Here is a 24,332-nt window from a genome sequence, read left to right on the forward strand (position 1 = left end):
TTGCATAGGTCTGGACCAGGTCCTCTGAGTAGATATTACAGCTTTTAGTTTAGTAGTTTTATGGGACTCCTGAGTCAGTGGATGAGTGGGTCTCTGATTCTTGTGCCTTCTACAGGGCTCTTTTCCTTCTGTTGGTTTGCCTTGTCCAACTTCTATTTGATGGTTTTGTTTTATCTTATTATATTTTATTTTGTTATCTCTCAAAAGCCTGTTCATTTCTAACGGGAGACAGAAAGGATGTGGATCCCGATGGGAAGGCCTAGGGATGGGGAGACTGGGAGGAGTAGAGGGAGGGAAACTGTAATCAGGATATATTGTATGAGCAAGGAATCTATTTTGAATAAAGCGGGGGGGGGGGCGCGGCAGGGGGGGACTGGTACTTTTATTTTCTCTGGAAACAAAAAGAGGCCATACAATGGGTTTGCATACCTTTATAGTGGTAGGCTGCAAATAAGGGCAAAGCTTCTCATGAATGGGGGTATTTGCCTTCCTGAATCTGGCACTTCCCCTAAAGATGGCTCACATTTCACACACCAGTATCTGGGGCTCCCAAAGTATCATGACTTCATTACAAATGTCATCGAAAAGACAAGATTTTCCAATAGCTCTCAAAGGTGGTGGCTATTTCCTGGAGCCTTACCATAAGCCCAGACAAGGAAGGAAGGTGTGGGGAATAATTCCTTCTGCAGTTGTGGTAGCTGTCCCAATGGCCAAAATTTGGGAATTATTGAATCCTAACACCTAAACATTCAGAAGTAAGTGAGAGGAATCCATACACAGGAATAAAAACAAATTCACAAAATTAGTGACTAGATACACTGGGATGACAATAAAGAAAAATCTGGCAAATAAAATTTTTGCCCAAGTCCTATAAAAATATTCCCAAGGCAGATGACATAAATCATATATAAATATGCACAGTTCAGAGCTGTAGAGTGAGAACTTCTGTTCTTAGGCAAACATAAAAAGAAACATTTGAAACTTTAGTTTTTATAGAAGGGTATGAGATTTATGAAGGAAAAATTCTTCCCTTAGAATACATTATAGGGAAAAGTTTAGCATGCTTTCTTAGAACAAATACTTAGTAGTAAATGAATGAAAACATAAATACTATTGATAAATGCTTTACAGTGGCCATTTTCTAATAATACATTAAATAATGATTTGTTTAAACATTTGTATAGAAAGACTAATGTATTATAGCTGTGTTATATATATGTACATATGTGTTATATCACACATACATACACACACGTACACACACATGTACACATCACTGAGATGAGCTGGACAAAGAGCACCCCCTGACATATTCACTCTGAGGGGCAAACAGCCCACCCTCCATATAAAAGGAATAAAGTAAACTACTATGGTTCTCACACTTTTTCCTCAACAAAGACAATCTTTAATTTTGCACAAATACAATTTCATGAAAATAAATTTTAAATTTCCATCCCTTCAGAAACTGTTTACTTTTACATTAACATGTTTATCTACAAGAGTTATGATTAAGTACTCACAGAGCACATTCATAGATATATATATTCTTTCTAGAAATTATTTTCTTTAAACAAAAACATAATTAAAAGTATATTCCAATGTAGAAGAAACCAACTCAAATCACTTATAAAAAATAATTTACAATTTACTTTTAGGTAAACTATAGAACCTATAACTTTTAAAAGAAGTGCAAATTAGTTCCTTAGAGGCAAACATAATAATTATAAAGTGATTTTTAAGTCTAAAATACAATGTATGAAAGTTTATGTTGCAAATTACAATTTTCCAGTTTTGATATCTGCAATACAACCTGGGTTTGTTCTGAATGCTTCTGTACATACTATTCTACTACCTTTTAATTGTAACAAGTGTACTTGTCAAGTGTTTGATTTAGGTCATATTTTCATGAACCAATCAGCATTTATGATTTCTACTTTCAATTTTATTTCCTGGCTTCAACAAAGTAATTTTTTTCTCACTGCTGTATTTTAATATATGAAAATTAGAAGGCTTTACTAAAAGTTACTGACCAGCCCCAGCAACCGCTAAGGTCATACATAAGACAAAATGAAATGTGTGACAATTTCAATGGGAGGTGGAGTGGGGGATAACTTAAATATCTAGGTAGAGACTTTCAGAGGAAATGTTCTTCATTCATTTTTCTTAAGAAGGAAATTGTGTCCAAGATGTGTGTACTGGGCACAGAGCCAGACAGAGTTGGCACTCAAAAATACTGGTTGAATTTAACAGAACTAAAAAAATTCACTGAGTCAGAAGAACAGAAACAAAAATGCTTTTGCAAACAAAAAGCATGTAAAATACTGTCTTTCTTTCCAAAGAGGTCATTTGTTTTAGCTACTTCCATAGCCAAGAGGCACATCCAGAGATTCTCAGGTAGGACACTTTTACTCTCTTGGGGACACCTGATAACACCTGGAGATATCTGTGGCTGTCTCAGTGGAGTGGGGGCTATTGGCCTCTAAGGAGTAGAAGCAAGGGGTCTGCTTAGCATTTATCCTCATTATTTTATGTTGCTGTGATAAAAAAAAAAAAATGACCAAAAGTAACTTGGGGAGGAAGGGTTTGTTCCAGCTTACATTTCCACATCACAGTCCATCACTGACGGAAGTTGGGGGAAGAAACACAAAGCAGGAACTTGGAGGCAGGAAATGAATCAGAGGTCATGGTAGTAAGTTGCCTGCCGGCTTGTTCAGCAAGCGCTGCTCAGTCTGCTTTCTTATAAAACTCTGGACATGGTGTGGGGGAGAGTGGGAGGAAGGGAAGGAGGGGGAACTGTGGTTGGTATGTAAAATAAAAAATTTAAATATAAATAAATAAATAAATAAATAAATAAATAAATAAATAAATAAAATTCAGAATCACCTACCCAGGTGTATCATAACCCATAGTGGCCTGGGTCCTCCAACATCAATCCTTTATCAAAAAATACCACATAGGCATGCCTATAGCTCAGTATAATGAGGGAAGTTCCTCAACTGTGGTTCTCTGTTCCTAGAAGATGCTAGTTTGGGTCAAATTGGCAATAATTAAGTAGCATGGCAACCTTCAAAGTGCAGAATAACACAAAATAAAGGATTGTTCCATAGCAAACAACCACAGTGCTGATGGTCTGATGGCCCCACAGCAGATAAACTTAGAATGTAGTTAAGAATTATCTTCTTTTAGTAAAGTGGCTATTGTAGGTTCTGTTCCAAGATCTGTGAGTTCACTATGCCCCAGTAGTTAAGTAGTTAGCTAGGTTTACAGTGCTAGCCATGATTTCCCTGGAGTTGACCAGACTTTGAGCCCAAATGGAGAGCTACTGTTTGTCCCACTATTGCACCTCAGTGATGCCAATGCCATGATGGTCATTGTCTTAGTTAGGGATTCTGTTGCTGTGAAGAAACACCATGACCATGGCGATTCTTATAAAGGAAAACATTTAGCTGAGGTGGCAGCTTACAGTTTCAGAGGTTTAATCCATTATCATCACGGTGGGGAGCATGGCTCTGGAGAAGGAGCTGCTACATGGTGATGCACAGGCAACAGGAAGTGGTCTGTCTCACTGGGTGTGGCTTGGCCACATGTGGGAACTCAAAGCCTGCCCCACAGTGACACACTTCCTCCAATGAGACTACATCTACACTATCAAAGCCACACCTCCCAACAGTGCCACTCCTTTGGGGGATCATGCTGTAGAAATCCTTCTGTGCACTGTGTGAATACATGTTGCTATGAATGGTTTAATAAACAAGCTGACTGGCCAATAGCTGACCAGGATAACATTAGATGGGAAAGCCAAAGTGAGAATGATGGGCTGAGGAAAGGCAGTCTGTGCTCATCATAGATAGTGACCTTTGGTTTCCTTTTTGATGTTGTTGTTGTATCTTTACCTGGTTTGCATATGAGAGTAATACTGGCTTCATAGAAGCAGCTTGAGAGTTTTCCTTCCATATTGTTTCTTTCTTATCCTTGTTTTTTTAATAGTTTAAAAAGGATTGGCTATAAAACTGCTAAGAAAAGTTTGATAGTATTCTGTGTGACTCCATCTGGTCCTGGAATTATTTTAGTTAGAAGGCTTTTTATTGCAATGTCAATATCCTTGTTTTGTAAAGGTCTGGCTAGGTTGTGGATCTTCTTGGGTTAATTTTGTTGGATTGGCTGACTCTAGAAATACATCCATTTCTTTTAGATTTTCCAACTTAATGGAGGGCGTATTTTTTAAAGTGTTCCTTTATAATATTCTGAAATTCTTTGGTGTCTATTGTAATGTTTACCTGTTTGTTTTTGATTCTGTTAATTTGGGTTTTTTCTTTTTGTTTTGTTAGCTGAGTCAATGGTTTGTTTAATTATTTACATTTCAAAGAACATCTCTTGGATTAGTTGATTCTTTGCATTGTTTTTCTTCATTTACATTTCATTGGTCTCAGCTTATTTTTGTTGCTATCTACTGAATATGGGTGCAGTTCTTGTTTTTCCAGATTTTTGAGTTACATTATTACATAATTTATTACCTCTCTGATTTTCTAATGTGGGTGCTTAGTGCTAAAATTTTTCTCTCATACAACTGTTTTTAATGTGTCTGAGAGGTGTTGTGTGTTATACTTTCAATTTCATTTAATCCAGGGATCTTTTCGTTTCTTAGTTTCATTTTTGACTCATTTATCATTTAGTAATAAGTTGTTTAGTCTCTATGAATCTGTGTACTTACTAGAGATTTGTTTGCTATCAATTTTTGTTTTACTGTAGTATGGTCAGATAACATGTGGAATTATTTCAGTCTTTCTTAATTTGTTAGTATTTGTTTTGTGACCCAGGATGTGATCTACTATACAGAATATTTTTGTGTGGTGCTGTACACAATATAAATTCTTCGGTGTTCGGATATAATTTCTGTGAAATCCATTTGATAGATGATATCATTGGTATTTTTTTTTGTTTCTCTTCTAGTTTTTTTTTTTTGTCAAGATAACCTGTTGGAGAAAGGGGGTACTGAAATTTCCTACTATTATTGGATTGATGTTAATTTGTGTCTTTAAATAAGGCAGTTACAAAAAATGAATGTGGAGAAATTTAATACATATGTGTATAGGATAAAAAAAATTACTATGTTTTCTTGGTTAATTGTTCCATTGATAAGAATGAAGTATTCCTCTTTATCTCTTCTGATTACCTTTAGGTTCAAGTTTATTTTGTAGGATATTAAAATGGCCATGTCTGCTTGCTTCCTGGTCCCATTTTGAATAGGTTAATTTTGTCCACTCATTTACTCTAAGGCAGTATCTATCTTTAAAGTTAAGGCCCATTTCTTGTGGACAACAGTTAGATGTATTTTGATTCATGATCCATTTAGGCAGTTTGTGTCTTTTGATTAGAGAATTGAGGCTGTTGTTATATAAAGCTATTGTTAATTGCAAGGATTTGGATGGTATTTTTTAATGAGTTTTATTATTATTATTATTTTACATTTTGACCACAGTTTCCCCTCCCTTCTCTCTTCCCAGGACCTCCCCCCACCTCTGTCCCCTCACACGCTTCTCCTTTTCTCTTCAGAAAATGGCAGGCCTCCAGTGGATATCAATGAAACACAGCATATCAGGTTGCAGTAAGACTAAACACTTGTAGCCGGGCGGTGGTGGCGCACGCCTTTAATCCCAGCACTCTGGAGGCAGAGCCAGGCGGATCTTTGTGAGTTCGAGGCCAGCCTGGTCTACAGAGCGAGATCCAGGAAAGGCGCAAAGCTACACAGAGAAACCCTGTCTCGAAAAAAAACCAAAAAAAAAAAAAAAAAAAAAAAAAGACTAAACACTTCTCCTTTTATTAAGGTTGGACCCCAGTATGAGGAATAGGGTCCCAAAAGCCAGCAAAAGAGTCAAAGACAGCCCCTGCTCCCACTACAACAAGACCAAGACAGCCCCTGCTCCCACTACAACAAGACCAAGCTACACAACTATAGCATATATACAGAGTGCCTACGTCAGCTCCATACAGGCTCTATGGTTGTTGGTTCAGTCTCTGTGGGCCCCATGAGCCTAGATTAGTTGATTTTATGGGTTTTCTTGTGGTGTCTTTGACTCCTCTACTTCTTATAATCCTTCCTCCTGTCTTCTGCAGGATTCACCACACTTTGCCTAATGTTTGGCTGTGGGTCTATGCATTTGTTTCCAACAGTTTCTGGATGAAGCCTCTCTTATGACAGTTGGACTAGGTACCAATCTATGAGTATAGCAGAATATTATTAGGTATCACAAGATTGACATTTTTTCCAGCCATGTTTGTTCTAACCTAGGTCTCTGAGCTATCAAGACTCTAGGTCCAGGAGTTCCAGGCAGTGTCAAGGGTGGACATCCTCTTATGGTGTGATTGTCAAGCTGGAGGAGTTGTTGGTGTCATTGGTTGGGCTCTTAGAGTTTCTATTGCTGTTAAGAGACACCATAACCATGGCAAAACTTATAAAGGAAGACATTTGATTGAGGTGGTGGTTTACAATTTCAGAGGTTCAGTCCATTATTCATCATGACAGAGAACATGGCAGCATGCAGGAAGTCATGGTGCTGGATATATCTTCATGAACAGGCCATGGAAATGGACTGTATCAGTATCACACTGAGGGAAGCTTGAGCAAAAAAAACCCCAAAACCCACCCGCACAGTGACACATTTCCTCCAACGAGGCCACAGCTCCTCATAGTGCCATTTCCTTTGGGCACCATTTACATTCAAACTACTACATTCCACTGCCTGACCCTCATAAATTTATAACAATATCACAATTCAAAATGCATTAAGTCCAACTTAAAAAGTCCCCATAGTCTATCACAGTCTCAACAATGTTTCCAACATGCAAAGTCCAAGTCTTTTCTGAGACTCATGGAAATCTCTTAACTGTAATCCCTAACAAAATTAAAATCAAAAAGCAGGTCACATACTTCTAACAACTAATGGCACAGGCTATGCGTTACCATTCCAAAACACAGGGAAGGGGGCATAATGAGGAAATATTGCACCAAAGCAAGACCAAAAACCATCTGAGCAAACTCCAAAATCTTCATCTTCATGTCTGATGTCAAAACAATCTTCAGATCTCCAACTCCTTTCAGCTTTGTTGACTACAACATACTTCTTTCTCTTGAGCTGGTTCCACTCTCTGTTAGCAGCTTTCAGCAGATATCCCATGATTCTGGTATCTCCAACATCTTGGGGTCTCCAAGGCTATTCGAGTTTCTCCTTCACAGTTTCAGGCAATGGCCTTTCTAGGCCTCCATTCTGGGACATCTCTGACACATGGCTTGCCTCAGCAGCTTTCCTTAGACATGGAGGCATATTCCATAACCTGTTTCTTCTATCCTTAACTCTAAAGCCAGAACCATGCGGCTGGAGTTGCCATGTTCTGCTGCTGGCTAGGGCTGGAATGTGCCCCCCTCATTCAATGACATCTTCACTAGCAAAATTTCTGTTCTTGACTGTTCTGGAACTTGCTCTGTAGACCAGGCTGGCCTCAAACTCAGAGATCTGCCAGCCTCTGCCTTCTTAGTGCTGGGATTAAAGGTGTGCACTTCAATACCCAGCTCTAAGCTTTTCTTTAATTCCCTTTCACAAGGTGGAAAATTACCTGGGTGGGATCTTGCTCTGAAGTCACCACTCCTTTCATTCCATTTCTTAATCTGTTGATCTCCTTGAACATGTTCCATTCCACTTTTTCGTATCCCCTTTCTCCTTTAATTTGACATGTTGTAGCTTACCCTGCTTAGCTTGCCTCTTTTCATCATAAATCTTCACTAGAGTTACCACTAACAACCACATGACAGAGGCTAAACTAGGCTGTTTTGAGACTTCTTCTGCCAACAGAATTAATCTAAACTATTCACTTTAGCCTCGGGTAGACTTTTAGGACAAGGGCAAAAAAAGCAGCCACATTCTTCACCAAAATATCACAAGAATGATTTCTAAGCAACATACTGAAATTCTTCTCCTCTGAAACCTGTTGATCCAGTCCTGGACAGTTCAAATCATTATCAACACCATTGTCTTCCACGCTTCTACCAGCATGGGTTATTAAACAGTGCTTAAAGCATTCCACTGCTTTCCTAACCCAAAGTTCCAAAATCCAAATTCCTCCAAACAAACACATGGTCTGGCCTATCAGAGCAATACCCCAGTCCCTGGTACCAACTTCTGTCTTAGTTAGGGTTTTTATTGCTGTAAAGAGACACCATGGCCATGGTAACTCTTATAAAAGAAAACATTTACTTGAAGTGGTGGCTTACAATTTCAGAGGTTCAGTCAGTTATCATCATGGCAGGGATCACGGCAGCATGCAGGCAGACATGGTGCTGGCTACATCTTGATCAGAATGCAATAGGCAGTGGAGTGGACTGTCTTAGTGTCACACCGAGGGAAGCTTGAGCAAAAGAGACCTCAAAGCCCACCCCCACAGTGACACACTTCCTCCAAGGCCTCACTGTGTCATTCCCTTTGGGTATCATTTACATTCAAACTTCCATGGTTGGCCATGCCTACCATTTCTGTGCACATTTACCCCAGCACATCTTTTAGGAAGAGAAAATTGTAGGTCAAAGGTTATGTGGCTGGATTGGTGTCCCAATGCTTCTGCTGGAAGTGTTGCCTGCTTGCAGGAGATGGGTCACCTTTGTAGATTCCTGGGAATTTCCATTGTACTAAGTTTCTACCTGACTCTGAAATACCCCTTTTTCTAATTATCTCTTCCAGTACTTTTCTCCCTCACCCCGACCTGATCCTTTATGTCCCCATCCCCATACACCACCGGTCTACCAGCAAAATCTATTTCCCCTTCCCAGGGAGATCCAAGTATCCCCCCTTGAACCCTCCTTGTTATGCAGCTCTCTGGATCTGTGAATTGTAGCATGGTCATCCTTTACAGCCAATATCCACTTACAAGTGAGTACAGACCATTTTTGTTTTTCTGGGTCTGGATTACCTCACTAAGGATGACTTTTTTTTTTAAATTTGCCTGCATATTTCATGATGAGTCATTGTTTTTCACAATTGAGTAATACTCCATTGTGTAATGTACCCCATTTTCTTTATTCATTCTTTGAGGGATATCTAAGTTGTTTCCAGTTTCTGGCTATCATGAATAAAGGTGCTATGAACATAGTTGTGCAAATGTCCTTGGAGTATGGTTGAGCATTCTTTGGGTATATGCCCAAGAGTGCTATAGCTGGGTCTTGAAGTAGACTGATTCTCAATTTTCTAAAAAACCACCATATTGAGTTCCAAAGTGGCTGTAAAAGTGTACTCTCACCAGCAATGTGAGTGTTCCCCCTACTCCACATCCTCTCCAGCATGAGCTGTCACTTGTGTTTTTGATTTTAGCCATTCTGGCAGGTGCAAGATGGAATCTCAGAGTCATTTTGATTTGTATTTCCCTGATGGCTAACGATGGACATGTCTTTAAGTGCTTCTTGGTCATTTGAGACTCCTCTGTTGAGAATTCTCTGTTTAGATCTGTACCCCATTTTTAATTGGATTGTTTGGTTTTCTGATGTCTAATTTCTTGACTTCTTTATATATTTTAGAAAGTAGCCCTCTGTCAGATATGGGATTTGTGAAGATCTTTTCCCATTCTGTAGGCTGCCATTTGTCTTGGATAGTGTTCTTTACATTACAGAAGCTTTGCAGTTTCATGAGGTCTTATTTATTAATTGTCCATCTCAGTGCCTGCACTACTGGTGTTCTGTTCACGAAGTCGTCTCCTGTACCAATGTGTTCAAGGCTATTTCCCACTTTCTTTTGTGTAACATTTAGTATTATCAGTGTTACTTTTATTTTCAGTAATTACAGCTTTTGTTTTTTTCTTTCTACAGTTTCTTGCCTACGCTCCTTCCTCTTTTCAACCTGAAATATTGCCTCCTGTATTTTCCTTAGGTTTGGGCTTTTGGATTCTAAATTTGGTTAGGTCATTCATATGATGGTAAACATTATCATTGATAGTTTTTCTGGGTATATTATTCTATGCTGGCCATCACGGCATGAAATGCATTGTTCCAGGCTGTTTTGGATTTTAAGTTTCTACTGAGAAATCAGCTGTTATTCTGATGGGTTTTCCTTTATAGATGACATGTGTTTTTCTTATACAACTTTCAATACTTTTTCTTTGTTCTGCACACTTAATACTTGGATCATGACATGCTTTAGGAGGGTTCTTTTCTGGTCTTGTTGCTTTGAAGTTTTTATATGCTTCTTGCTCCTACATGAGTGTGTCTTCTTTAGTTTGGGGAAATTTTCTTCTATTATCTTGCTGATGATCTGGACTTCTTCTCCCTCACTTATTTCTATAATTCAATGGTTTATCTTTTCATGATATCCAACATTTCCTGCATATTCTTTTCCTGTGTTTTCCCACAATTTTCTTTCATATTCTTTGCTTATTTCACTAAATTGTCTGCTTTATCTTTATGTCTTGTGTTTGATTCATTCATTTATTTCTACTTTCAAGGCTTTCCACTGTTTTCTAGTTGGGTTATTGGGTTTTTCAATCCTATCATCATTTTAGTTTGAGTTCTCTTCAGTCTTTCCTTCTCTTTCTTTCTATTCTTGAATTTTTTCATCATTTCTACTGGCTTATATATGTGTTTCCTTGGTCATTCATCAAGTGTTTATTATCTTTAAGTTCACTGAGTTGCTTCTTTATGTGGTTTTCAAATTTCGTAAAGTCTTTGATGAAGTTTATGGTTGTTCTTCTAAATTCTGTGTCCTGGGGTTCACCTGCATAATTTTCATTAGCAAATATTTTTACAGGCCAAGCAGCTTTGGGGGTGTTGATCTTTCATATTGCTTGTACTTTTGCAGCGCTCTCTCTCTCTCTCTCTCTCTCTCTCTCTCTCTCTCTCTCTCTCTCTCTCTCTCCATATATCAGTTCTGTGTCTGATATGGACAGATCATGTTAGATGTCAGAATGCAAGATGTGCAGGCCAGGTTGGGCCTAAAGGTTGTCTTAGGTGTAATGAAGTCAGGAAAACACATGGGGCTTGGCTGTTGGGAAGGATATGCATTGTGGTCCAAGCATGGAATTTGGGGGGTAGATCTTGGTGTTGGGGAGGTTACATGGAAGGGAAGATCAGGGGGACTTACATGGTTTAGACCCTAGCAGAACATGTGGAGGTTCTGGTTGTGCAGAGAGGTTAGAATATGGTACATAAGGAGCCTGTTTGTTGAAAAAATATGGGGTGTGCATGTCCTGGATGAAGCATGGAGTTTGGGGACCATTTTGGGGCATGGGCTAGATCTAGGGGACTGAGGAGGTGTACAGAAAGGAGAGCCAAGACTCACTTGGCTAGACTCTAGCACGGTATGTGCAAGACATGGATGGATGGAGAGGTTGGAATCCCATGGTTTTTTGTTTGTTTGTTTGTTTGTTTGTTTTTGTTTTTCCTTAAGGCAGCTTATTCAGTGCTTTTGCTGGGATTACTTATTTCCCTCATCACCACTATCATCTCGGTGGAAGATCTTCATTGGGTTTTCTAGCTTTAGCCTCTTTAACTCTTCTACTTTTTAAAAAATATTTTACTCCAGGTCATAAGAATTTTCTAGCACTTCAGCTGTTATACTCTGTATCCCTATTCTTGTTAGTCTTCTGTGAATTTTTTATAGTAGTTATATATTTCTAAAAATTATTTCTTGTTCTCCATCTAATATTTCCTCATAGCCACACATTGTGTTCACAATACAGATACCTTGTGACTCTCTGAGAACAATACTTAATATTTTATAGAGTGTGGTTAGTTTCTTGAATTATTGGTTTCTTCTAGGCTGAGTTCTTCTGCCTTCTCCTCCTTGCTCCCTTCTTTTCCACTTATTTGGAGGTTAGTGTTTCTTTTTCTCTGAAACCCTACTGAAGTTTCTGGTGATCGATCCCTGTTGTACATGCCCACTTTCGAGCAGAAAGCCATTCAGCCTTGTGTGGAAGGCTGGAATCTATCTCCTCTGAAATTATTCGTAACAGTTCATTTCAGTTGGAGTGAAAATTACAAATTCTCTCATAGGACTACACAGTACTGACTATCTTGGATTTATAGAATGTTCTTCAGAGACTCCTATAACTCTCAGACAAAAAAGAGAGCTCAACCTCAAAATGTACTCCCAATCTATATGTGAATCTTTAATGAAAGGATAAGTTGACTGTCCTTTATTTATCATTTAGTTAATTTCTAACTGTTATATCTGGACCTTGCATTCTGTTCTCAATATGCCTCACTCCCATTTATTTCCTATGAGCCATCCCTTTTGAATGAATTTCTTCTTTGTATGCACTAGTCAGGATCAGTTTTTTTTTTTAATTGCTTTAATAAAAAGAATTTAGCAAATATAGGTGGAAAGAAAAACTTGAAGTTTTTAAGCTAATGCTGTGTCAGGCATGTTATAATTTCATATATAATTGTTATAACCCTTTGAAATAGCTGCATATTAATTTTTATAAGGAGAAAGAATGAGATTCATTAGCTTGGCCAATGTACTAAGTAAATTCAGCCAGTCTGAAACCAAACTATGTCTTTTCCTCTACACTGAAGTATTCATAGAACACTAAGTATACAGGCCTACCTAAAGTTACCTATACGGTGAGTCTTAGGGAAAACATTTAAATCTAGAAAATCCCAGGATTTAAGAACTTAGACTGACTATACTAAATAAATAAATAAATCACAATCTCATTCTTAATTAGTAAGATGCCATAGTAAATCAAAGGAAAATTTAACAAAGAAGATTCTGTGAAAGTGGAATATTCATGTTGGGGTAAGATACACTTAAGATATGGCAGCAGTGATAAAATAGCATAGGGTGGAGAAGAACAGAGTTTGTGAGGGAAATTGGAAAGAAATTTCAGAAGAGTCTGTGTCTAAATAGATATTACAGGGAATAAGGAGAGATGAGTCAAAAATGACTACCAAATATACAGTTACCATAGGGAAAGCTGAATAAATATATTTACTTTGCTTCCCTCTCTGGGATCGATTGTAATAACTTTCAATTTTGGGAAAGTTCAAAATCACCTGAGGGATGGGCAGTGGCTGTGGCATTATTATACTAATCAAAGAGAGAAGACCCACTCACAGTGGGTGGCACCATTCCCTGGCTAGGATCATAGACTACATAAATGGAGAATGGGATCTGAGAGATACCAAGTACTCATCACTCCAAGCAACCTCAATCCTGCTCCTGCTACCATGCCTTCCCTACCTGTTGCTACATTTTCCATACCACAGTGGACTGTATCCTTCAGGAACTGAGAGCCAAAATATATCCATTCTTCTTTATGCTGTCTCTGTCAACTGATTTTTTTAAACCATGGAAAACGGGGGAAAAAACAAAAATTGGTACTGAGAAGTGGGGAGACTGCTCTAATAGACTTGACCATGTGGCTCTTAGGCCTTTGAAGAAGATGGAAGAGTTTAATGTGTTGGGTAAGAAAAGCCACTTAAGTGCTGTAAGAATTTAAGAGGCCATTCTTCGGGAGACTAAAAGACAAGCACCCTAAGAGAACCTGGACTGTGGAGTCCTGAATCCTGAAGTTTCAGATGTTACTCTATTTGCAACTGAAATGAGATCTTTTGTGTGATATTTCAGGCAAGAAGCTGGATTTGTTGTGCCCACATCCTGAGAACAATTTCCTGAGAGAAGTTGAACTTAAAAGAATAGATTAATTTCCTTGGGGAAGATATGAGTGAGCAAGATTAAAGTTTAGGACAAGGTGAGTGCAGACAATTAAACAATTGTCACTGTTAAAGATTGGTGGCATTAAAGAACAAGCTGATGCCTTGAGTGCAAAACCCTACTCACCTAAGGCTTATAAAGACAGGGATTTATAAGAGAGTATAAAGACTGAACAGAGAATGTGTCTGGGGGTTGTTTACTGATCTTCTAAATCAACTACCTAGAAAAGTATTCTCTCAGTGTCAGAACCTGTGGTATAAAAGGGCCAGGTTACACACTGAGCTGGCAACAGAGCTTGCTAGCATTCTTTTTTTTTTTTTTTTTTTCCCCAGAGCTGAGGACTGAACCCATGGCCTTGCCCTTGTTAGGCAAGTGCTCTCCCACTGAGCTAAATCTCCAACCCCTTGCTAGCATTCTCTACATGGTACTGGTTTTGAAGGCATGAAAGCTTGAGCAGAGGATGGTCACAGATGCAGCTGACACCAGAAAACTTGTGGAATGGTCAGAGTTTCTGCAAGGAGGTCCTTGGGGGCCATTGTGTGTGCTGGTTGGAATAAAAATAGCCCCCATAGGCTCATATATTTGAATATTTAGTTATCAAGGAGTAGAACTGTTTGACAGGGTATAAGTATTAGAAGTGGCCTTGTAGTAGGTGTGGCCTTGTTGGAGAAAGTATGTCACTAGGGTTGGGCTTTGAGTTTTCAAAAGCCCACACTAAGCCCAGAGTCTGTCTCTCAGCCTACAGATCAGGTTGTAGCTCTCAAGCTACTACTCCAGTGTCATGCTTCCAGCCATGATAATGGACCAAGACTCTGAAATAGTAAGCCAACCCTCAATTAAATACTTTCTTTTATAAGAGTTGCCATGGTCATTGTATCTCTTCACAGCAATAGAACAGTGACTAATACACTGTGTATGTAAAACTAATGCCTTTATGGAGACTCTGGGATATTGAGGATGCTAGAGGAGTAGTAGAAAATACTAATTTGCAAATACACAGATATCAGCTTATGAAATTATAGGCAATTTCAGCTTTCTCAAAAAGGAGTAATGTTAGGAAGCCTATTATGAATTTTTTTGAAATGTACAATTTACATTTAAAAACTATGTGATCACGTAAAATGTTCAACAAGTACCTAAAATTAATCTCTATTCTTGACATAAATTCATTTCAATGTGAATTATAAAAATATATGCTTAACTTAATAGATTCTCAGGAACGAAAAATTAAATTTTGCATTTACTAAAATATTCATTGAATTTGGAAACCTGGAAACAATGCCTATTTTCACTTTCATTCAACAATATTTTAAAAGGCTTAGCTATTGTAGCAAGCAAATTAATTTTAATAAGACATAATGTTCAATAGAAAGAATCAAATAAAAGATTATTTGCAAATGATATGATCTGTTAAAAAAATGCAGCAAAAACAAACATAAATTATTAGAAATAGCAATTAGGTTCATAAGTGCAACATATATAAACTTAAGTATACAAAAATTAACAATATTCTTTAAATTTCAGTGAAAATAATTTACAAATATCAAGCCCAGAAATATTATTCATAATGCTCTAAATGTGTAAAATACCCGAGAATAACAACGCAAAATTATACTACTACAATATTCAAAAGAAATTTTAAAGTTTAAAGACTATAAAACGTCAGCTGAAAATAGAGTATTTAAAGAGACCATGCACAGTGTAAGAAAAAGAAATGGCTTTAAATAAAAAACATCCTTCTCATACCTAATACACAGTGCTCAACACATTTAAGGGCTGGCAAAATGCTCAGAAAATAAAGGGACTTGCTGCTAAGCTTGACAAGCTCAGTTTGATTACCAAGGCAGACACGATGGAAGTACTGCCCCCTGCAAGGTGTACTCTGATCACATGTGCATGTGGCATGCATACACCCCAACACACACAAATAAATGTAATAAGAATTTTAAAAACATTGAATTAAAGCTTAATAAGACATTTTAAGCAATGAAGTCTCATAAACTGGTATATTTAAAAAAATCGATATAGACATAGTGTGAGTAGTATTTCATACTGTAAAATCATTTAGGGGGGAAATTGTATTTAAGCAAATTTAAGCTACCAATTCTCAGTATTAAGCCAGCACCTTAACTATTAGGAAGTTTTTTATAGGTATAGTTACAAATATTTTCTAGACTTAAAAATTCTAAGTATTAACAAAGGGCTGCTTAAATATATTTTGGTACATCGATGCTGTGAATACTATGATTCTCAAAACAGAAATAGCTCTTTACAATAATAGGAAGACATCCACATTTATCGCTGCATTATACTGGCATGTTATAAAACATGATGTTAAATGACATATCATGATAAAAACTTGCATATGCATAATATCTGGAAAATATCATTGCACTACTAATGATTATTCAAAGCAAGGACAAGATTATCAACTACTTTAAGTTTTCTAAATATTGAAGAAAAACTGAAACAAAAACACTAGTTTGGAGTCCCCAGAGGCAGGTGCTGCCGGGTCAAGCGCTTGAGTGCAAGGGATTTATCCAGGAGTCACTTCCCTGGGAGTCTGTGAGAATGGGAGAAAGCCACTGAAGTGTGGTCCCAGACAAAGCCCCACAGAACACAGCTTTAGCCTGCTGCTGCAAAGACACTGAGTGTCCTTTTCACCTCAAAGCTTTACAGAGGAGTTGGACTCTCCATACTGTTTTCTGACAGTCATTGGTCCATAGGGTACCAAAGGAAGGAAATGGCACTTGGGATTCAAACTGCAGTTTTGCAAAGTGCATCCCCAAAGCACCAACAATATCTGCTACAGTGTATAACTTTTATAATAAAATGTTATCTTATGTACAGTAAGAAAGGGAAAGAGAGCAGTAGCAGTGTGCTATAAGCAAAACAAAACTTAACATTTTGCACAAGCGTGGATATTTACTTGACAGCTCCCATGTCCATCAGCTTCTTCTCATATCCTCCTTGTTCATTAGAAAAGCAGACTTAAGCGGCCTTTGAACCTATCCTTCCCCTTTCTGCTGTCCATCTGTCCCTATCTGAAGTAGCACAGAAGAGATCTTAAAGGTTAGGACTCTGAAATCCTCTAATAATCCTACCTGGAAGTGCATCACTCAGCTATAAACCAAACATGAAAGCTGTATGTAAGCTAGAAACCATTAGAAAGAAAATAGACTTGGTAAAGTTAAGCTCAAAATAGAACTCTAGATTCAGAAACATGCTCTAAGAGTCTGTTTATGTTGTTTAAGATTATGACGGCAAGACTTGCTTAATCTATGCCCAGACAAAAGAATCAGGGTCATTTTAGTGTAGCTTCTGTGCAGAACAGGGTCTTTCAGGGCAATGTCCCTCAATTTAATTTTCCCGAGTTTCAGTTATGAGTGTTTTATGAAGATGGCACTCCTCATGAACCCCACAGTTGGCTACAAATGGATCCTGCCATGAACTAGAGTTGAATGAAGTTGGTTGGTAAGTCCATCATGGCAATTTCTGTCTGTGGCACATTGGGTACTTTTGTTTCTTCACCCACAAAGTGAATGTGGCATCCACCACTCTACTTATTTTTCATGATCACTGTGAAGATGGCCACGAAGTCAAGTACATGAAAGAGTTTTTTAAACTGTATAGTCCATTGTACCATGACACGTTAGTTACACGTACCAAAGTTGTACCTTAAAAGAAATGTGTTTTGTCTTTAGACATGTTGGATAAGAATTGGCTGTAAAATCTAGGCCGGGCGGTGGTGGCGCACGCCTTTAATCCCAGCACTCGGGAGGCAGAGCCAGGCAGATTTCTGTGAGTTCGAGGCCAGCCTGGGCTACCAAGTGAGTTCCAGGAAAGGCGCAAAGCTACACAGAGAAACCCTGTCTCAAAAAACAAAAAACAAAAAACAAAAAACAAAAAAAAAAAAAAATTGGCTGTAAAATCTAAATTCAAATGAATAGCAAATGGGCTATTTGGATGCTGATCAATGGGGACGAAACTGAGGCTAAAACTGCTGAGTCATCACCTCACGAGCACCATGCATTGGAATTCTGCCTCCAATTCTATTTCAATAGCCATTCTCTTCAAAGTACTCCGAATCAGCTCCTGGTTTGGATTACTGAACTGTAAACACTTATTGATACGTGTTACTGCTACAACAAAATATTAAGTGGTTCTTTTTACTCCCCATTTATTTATTGAACAAGTTAACTATGCAAAATATGAAGGTTCATGCACATCAGTTAATTTCATCATGAAACCTGAAAGAAAATGAGGAGGAGAATCCTGGAGCAGACACCACGCACACTATGAAAAGCTGCAGAAATTACACATGAGGTTTTTCTGCATAAATCTACATCATTTCTTACATTATTGTTTAGAGAGAATAACTATGCATGCTACAATGCTTAATATAAACTGATGAATTTTAAAATTGCCCATTATGTATCATAATTTAAAAAAATCATAGTCTTGCACATTTTATAAAAAGAGTACATGAATGTTTCTGTAACCTTTAACTCAGTATATTTGTCCAAACCTGGCAGTATCAGAAAGTCAAATTTTGCTGTTGAAGATGTTTAAGATGTTCACTAAAGGCACAAACTCCAAGACTAGGTTTTCTATTTCCTTCTATCATCTCCTACAGTTGCACTGATTGGTGGTTTTCTCCACGTTTGACAGGTATCATGTCAGACGTGTTGCTGGCCTTACCCTTTTAATTTTGTGACGTTTGTATTAGAACTTCTGAAGTCTTTTGAAGTTAAGGGTATCTCCAATTTAAATAGGCTGTACTCTGCCGAGGCATGAAGAAGCCACAGGATAGTTTTCTGGTTGTAAAGCTCTAATAAGCTGTAAATTATTTAATTTAATAATCAGTATTTAACTGAGTGTCAGTTCACTTTTTATTTAAATGAAAGAAATGAGTACATGCTAATAGTTTACAATTGTAAGATAGCATAACACCTGAAAGTATTGTTTGAATTTAAATTCTTCTGATTTTGCTAATTACATGCTTAATAAGTGCTAATTTCTTTTTCCTAGACTAAATTTTTCTTTTCCATAAGCAGAGACACTAGTCATCGGTTCCTAACTGTTCTTACCTACACTTCTAAGTATGTCTCATTTGTGATTTGGGGAAACCCCATGTAGAGCTTTTGTTTAAATCAATGTTTGTATCTAAGAAGTCGTGTAAATTGTATAAAAACTAAAGATGTAATTCATAAAAAAGAAAAATGTCAATCACTGTCAGAACGTGTTCTTAGATGTGAATGTTAGAAATAGCTTTTTATTTCCTTTATCATGGTAATTTCATTTTTACAGATGGGTGTCTGAGACTGTACAGTGAGCTTCCCAAGTCATACACACACACACACACACACACACACACACACACACACACACACACTGACACTGGAACCATTCTGTTTTGCTTAATGCTATTCTATTTCCACAATGCTTATGATAGTCTTCACACAAAATCTGGGTCAAAATAGATAGCAATATTTGCTGAATGTCCAATTGATTTGGAAGGAGAATTCAAGTCTTTTGACCCAGTTCATTGTTCTTTGCAGAACACAAATAGAAACATTTGAAGTATCTTATGTTTCTAAGCCTTAACTGGCAGAATAGAACATGATGAATTATTGGGAGATCCGAATGTGGAAAAACATGTGCAAATCTGATGCTTGGTCATCATTATGGCTTGACTTTATAAAACGCCCCATTCCCTTACCACTGGTCTCTATGTCTAAAAGAGGAAAAGAGACCAGAATGGCCAGGTTAAAAACTAACTGCTTAGGAAAAAGTATGTTTCCTCATAGCATTTAGGGTATAATAAGAAAACATTCATTTTGGATTTTATGTTTACAAAGAAACAGAATTTCATATTGATGTTTATCATAGAGTTTAATGAACCAGACAGCTGTTTGTGGATCCATATTAAAATGTTCACAAATTAAAATAACATAAAATGGGAGTTCTCTGTCAGTAATATGTTATATTTCTTCTATAATATGAAAATCTACCCTGCAAGTTATTATAGATCACATTATTCTTTGTAAAGATTTTTTTTTTGTTTTTTTTTGTTTTTTTTTTTTGTTTTTTTTTTTTTTTTTGAGACAGGGTTTCTCTGTGTAGCTTTGCGCCTTTCCTGGAACTTACTCTGTAGCCCAGGCTGGCCTCGAACTCACAGAGAACCGCCTGGCTCTGCCTCCCGAGTGCTGGGATTAAAGGCTTGCGCCACCAACGCCCGGCCTTTGTAAAGATTTTAAGGTGAAAAATGGAGTTGTCATCTGCATCATTGGTCATGTCATCAGTAATAAAATATGTAAAGAGAACGTTAGTAAATGTCATAAAAACCACTGACTAGAATACCTAGTTTGACATAATTGAAAATATTTATTCAATAATTTTGTTATAAAATCATGCACCTGTTATAACAAATATACTTGGAAAACATTACCTTGTATACAAGGAAATGATAAAATAATTTTTAAATACCACATCTTAAGTTGTAAACATGTACAAAGCAAAACTATAAGATTTGCTTGCTAATTTAGTCACCAGATCAATATAGAAATTAGTTTGTTGAATAATATATCATAACAATACCTAGAAGGTAGCTTCTCATGGATGAGTGCTCAGGATCATTCAGAACGATTTTTAAAGCAGCTTTAAAACAACCTACTTCAAAATCAAGATATTAAATGCCAGCTTCTAACTAGCAAGAATGCTTATGGCTAAGATAGAAATGAGATTCTCTATAGAAATGCTGACACAGCCCTGGCTGTCAGCTCCAGGGTGTACAGCTATAATTCTTTTTTCAAATCTTACCCAGCAATGGCTCAGGTACAGGAGTTTACGGAATACATAAACAGTTAGGGGCAATTCCGCAGCTTTCATAAAATCACAGACCTATGACATGTTTATATTCATCTTTGATTGCTACCATTAAATAACTAGATCATTCATGGTGTATTAATTAGCTACTTAACATACAAAAGACAGTACATTATAAAATGCACGATGACACATGATATTGTTCATGACAAAATCAGGGTTTCTTAATTCATGGGATTTCAGGAGTTAAACATTTTAAGCTACAATGTAACCTGGCCACTGATCAGAAAAAAAAAAAGTAGAAAATTGAGGGAACCCAGAAAACAAAGATTAAGAAAGACCTTCTTTTCTGTTTGAAAATCTGTTTGGCAACATACTAAATTCCCAAGAGGAGTCAGTTTTGTATGTGAAAAGTATTTAGACTTAGATCAGTAGCACAATCTCAGAACAGGCCATAGGGTACTGGGGTACTAGGGTACTGGGGTACAAGGGCCCATTATTAAAGACCCCAAACAAATGATGTTCATAGGCGAGTTTGTCTGAAAGCCCAGGTCACTCTACATCTCAGGCCTGATACGATTCTTTCCTTCTGCACTGTCATCTGGACAACAGATGACTATTGATCCCACACTGGGAATGCTGTTTTGATGTTTATTGATCAAGACTGTATGAGAGAAATTGTGATTGATAAATGGAAGACAGTGATGAGTTATCACTTCTGGATCATACCCTCAAAGAGAGTATGATCTCTGAATAACTGTTAAAGTTATAAATTTATCAAGGTAAGCAAAAATTAATAAATGCGAGTGAGGGGATATTACATAGTGGGGGTGAATGCACCATTACCCATCTTATCTTTCAAGTATTTCAATTTTATATAACTCTGAGTTGCTCAGTTAACGTAATTAACACAAAACAATTCAGATTAACACATATTTTTAAATCGTTGGTAGATTTTACCTTAAGTTAGACTTAATTATTTAAATTCAAATGCAACTTTTTTACCAGCCTATATTTTACTGAAAAATTAAAATCAGCCATATTATAAGTCACAAGTTATCTAGCAAATCTGTAAGAATTTGACATCTGGTGAACTCATGTCATGAAACAACACCTGTTTGGTTATACTACTAATCCCATGTGCTAATTGTCTTCATGAAGCGGCAGAAAAGAAACAGTGTAGTGAACAACAATACTAAGAAAAGAATACCTATAAAATGAGTATTCAAATTGTGCACGTGCCTAGTAATCCCATTAATTAGGTTAATAACGTGTTTAAAAGGCTGAGTGTAGGCCATGGAAACTGTGCAAAGGTGTAGATAGCATGCACACCCTTTTCACAGGCTGCCTGTATGTAACATTTATCAGTCCAGCTTATTTTCTCCTTAAAAATCCTCATAAGTGAAAATAAATTCTAGATATTCGAGAAATATTGTCTTTGAAGACTTATTGAAACCTGACTTTCTATTACTGTTTTCAGATTAAGCAGAATTTTTTCATTTAATTAATTGTCAATACACCCAAATAAATTCAATATGCATTTAAATATTTTTTAACAAATACTCTTTAGGCTGCCAGTGCAGATGAAAAACTAAAGTCTAATTCTAATTACCTCTCCCTGCAACTAATTTTACATATCTCTTTATAAAATTTTATATTATTTGTCTCTATAAAACTGTGTGTCTGATAGACATGTGCACACGCCTTTCATCCTACTCAGGGCATGGCTTTTGAATACACATGGTTCCTACAAAATAAAAACTACTTTTCAAATCGACTTACCTTTTTTAATTTATTTCCTCTTAGGATTTAATAAAGAAGTTCAACATCAGCTGAAAATAACACAACTATGAACCATCCAAGCAGCAGATTATTAAATGTTTTGTGAAATCTTCCGGGTGGGGTGCACAGTGGGGTAGGGAGTGTTTTTATTTAGATCTACCCTGCTCAAGTGCTCTGCTTTCCTTTCACATCATCCCTGGCTTGTAGAAGGCTGGGAACAGCTTTAAGAATGTGTAGAATGTAAACAGCCTTTTATTGTCCAGGAGGATGGCAGCTAAGGCCTGTGTGCTTATCACAGGGCTGCAGCTCCCCAACTCCCTTTCCATGATAAAGTGCTTCAGAAAAAAAAAAAAATTACAATCCCAGTACAATCCCAAAACCGATTAGAATTTGGCATACGCTTCCTTAAAAAGTAATCAATCAACCCATGCTGTAATATTAGAATATGGCTCTTAAGGAGTATATTAATTCCTTCCATATTTATTTCCTATTTCCTGGTGGGGGAAGGAGAGATCTAACATTTCCAGTATTGAGGCTAATAGAACTTTCCTCCATAGCAACCCTAAATACATTTTCTCACCTTTGAGGACCTAACGTGGTGCTTACGGAGCACATACACAGTCCTTGGCCACTACATGTAAAATCAGCTAGCTAGATTCATGAGTCTGTGCTGAAGACTCCACTTCAGCAGCGGATTTCCTCAGGCGTTTTCTTCTGCACATGGTACAAGTGCTGTTTTGTTGGATCACTCTTACTGGAATTCAGATTAACATTTTTTTAAAAGCAAGTGATACTAAAGATTATAGGCATGCATCCTGGATGCCTAAAAACTGAGTTGTAGTTCATTTTATGGTACTTGATTGAATGTGGCCAGCAAGTACCGGCTCATTCAAAGACAGTCGGCCATGCCACATTTCTTCATGATGGCATGGACAATTTTCTTATTAAGTGTTGTGCAGGTGAATTAAGTCTCTGCTTAAACCTCTTCACCTTTTGGAGTCCATTCCACCCTCAACACTTGCAAAGTGCCTACCTCTACATTTTGCCTTTTATATTTTTTTTTCATAAGTTACTTAGTCTTTCCTCTGAAAGGACATGGGAAGAGGAGTGGTTTTTATTCTGCAAGCACTTGGAAGCGTTGCTCTTGTTTTTACATGCCCAAGGTGTATGCATGTAAAACTTAAAAGTGTCAGGACAAAGACGCGCCCTAGAATCAATGAAAGGCCAGTTATCGCACTGCTGTGCAGATACCAAGCGACCAGGAGAAATCTGGCAGAGGCAGAACAAGCCAGAAACCCATTTCTACAATCGTGGTCAAGTTATTTTTTTAAACGTTTTACTTTGGGTCTACTGTAAATGCAAACTATCTAAGAAAACATAATGTGACGGAGAGTAAGCTATTCTTCAGGAAACCTAGAGAGTCACAGCCGAAACGGCAGCCCCACTGTCCTTAGTACATCCTGAACTATCTTTTAACATCCTACCTACATCTTGCTCTGCAGCCGCAGTGGTTCACACTGTGAGATCTGGGGTCGCGGATCAGGCTACTAACTGAACGGAGTTGGGCATCAAAGTTATGTTTTACATCTCTAGCTGGTAGAAACCCCATTTCAGTCCCGAGGGCCAGAAGGAACAGAGTGAAATCCAAGCCGCCCCTAAAATCAGTTTTTATCTCTAAATTACCCCTGCTTTGCAAGAAATGTTCGCCGGCACCTGTGCAAAACCGGCCGAGCCGCCAAGACTGTCCCTGGGCTGCAGGAAGATCTTTCAACCCCTCGGGTCGTGTCCATCAGCCCGGGTGCACGCCGAGTGCCTAGCAGAACGCCTCTTTCTTCCTAGCACATCTTTTCTAGATACGTCCTTCCTACTTTACCGAAACAGTACATCCAACCCTCACTAAGCCCTTCAACTGGCCTCCAGGTGCCTCTAAGTGCGATTCTTCCCCATCAACAGTAAGGCAATCTAAACTCCCATCACGGCCTGAGCTTCTAGCCCAGTTCTGGAGGAGCTCGCTCCCAGATCCCTTACAGA

The 24,332-nt window shown here is 37.7% G+C and overlaps 1 protein-coding gene across 1 annotated transcript in view; it reads right to left on the bottom strand.

The window, feature by feature from the left end:
• The window catches only part of Nxph2 (neurexophilin 2), a 117,934-nt gene that overhangs the window by 92,951 nt on the left and 651 nt on the right, over window positions 1-24,332 (bottom strand). The gene's annotated exons all lie outside the window — the stretch shown is intronic.

Source organism: Peromyscus eremicus, chromosome 4 (assembly GCF_949786415.1).
Source record: "Peromyscus eremicus chromosome 4, PerEre_H2_v1, whole genome shotgun sequence".
Lineage (NCBI taxonomy): Eukaryota > Metazoa > Chordata > Mammalia > Rodentia > Cricetidae > Peromyscus > Peromyscus eremicus.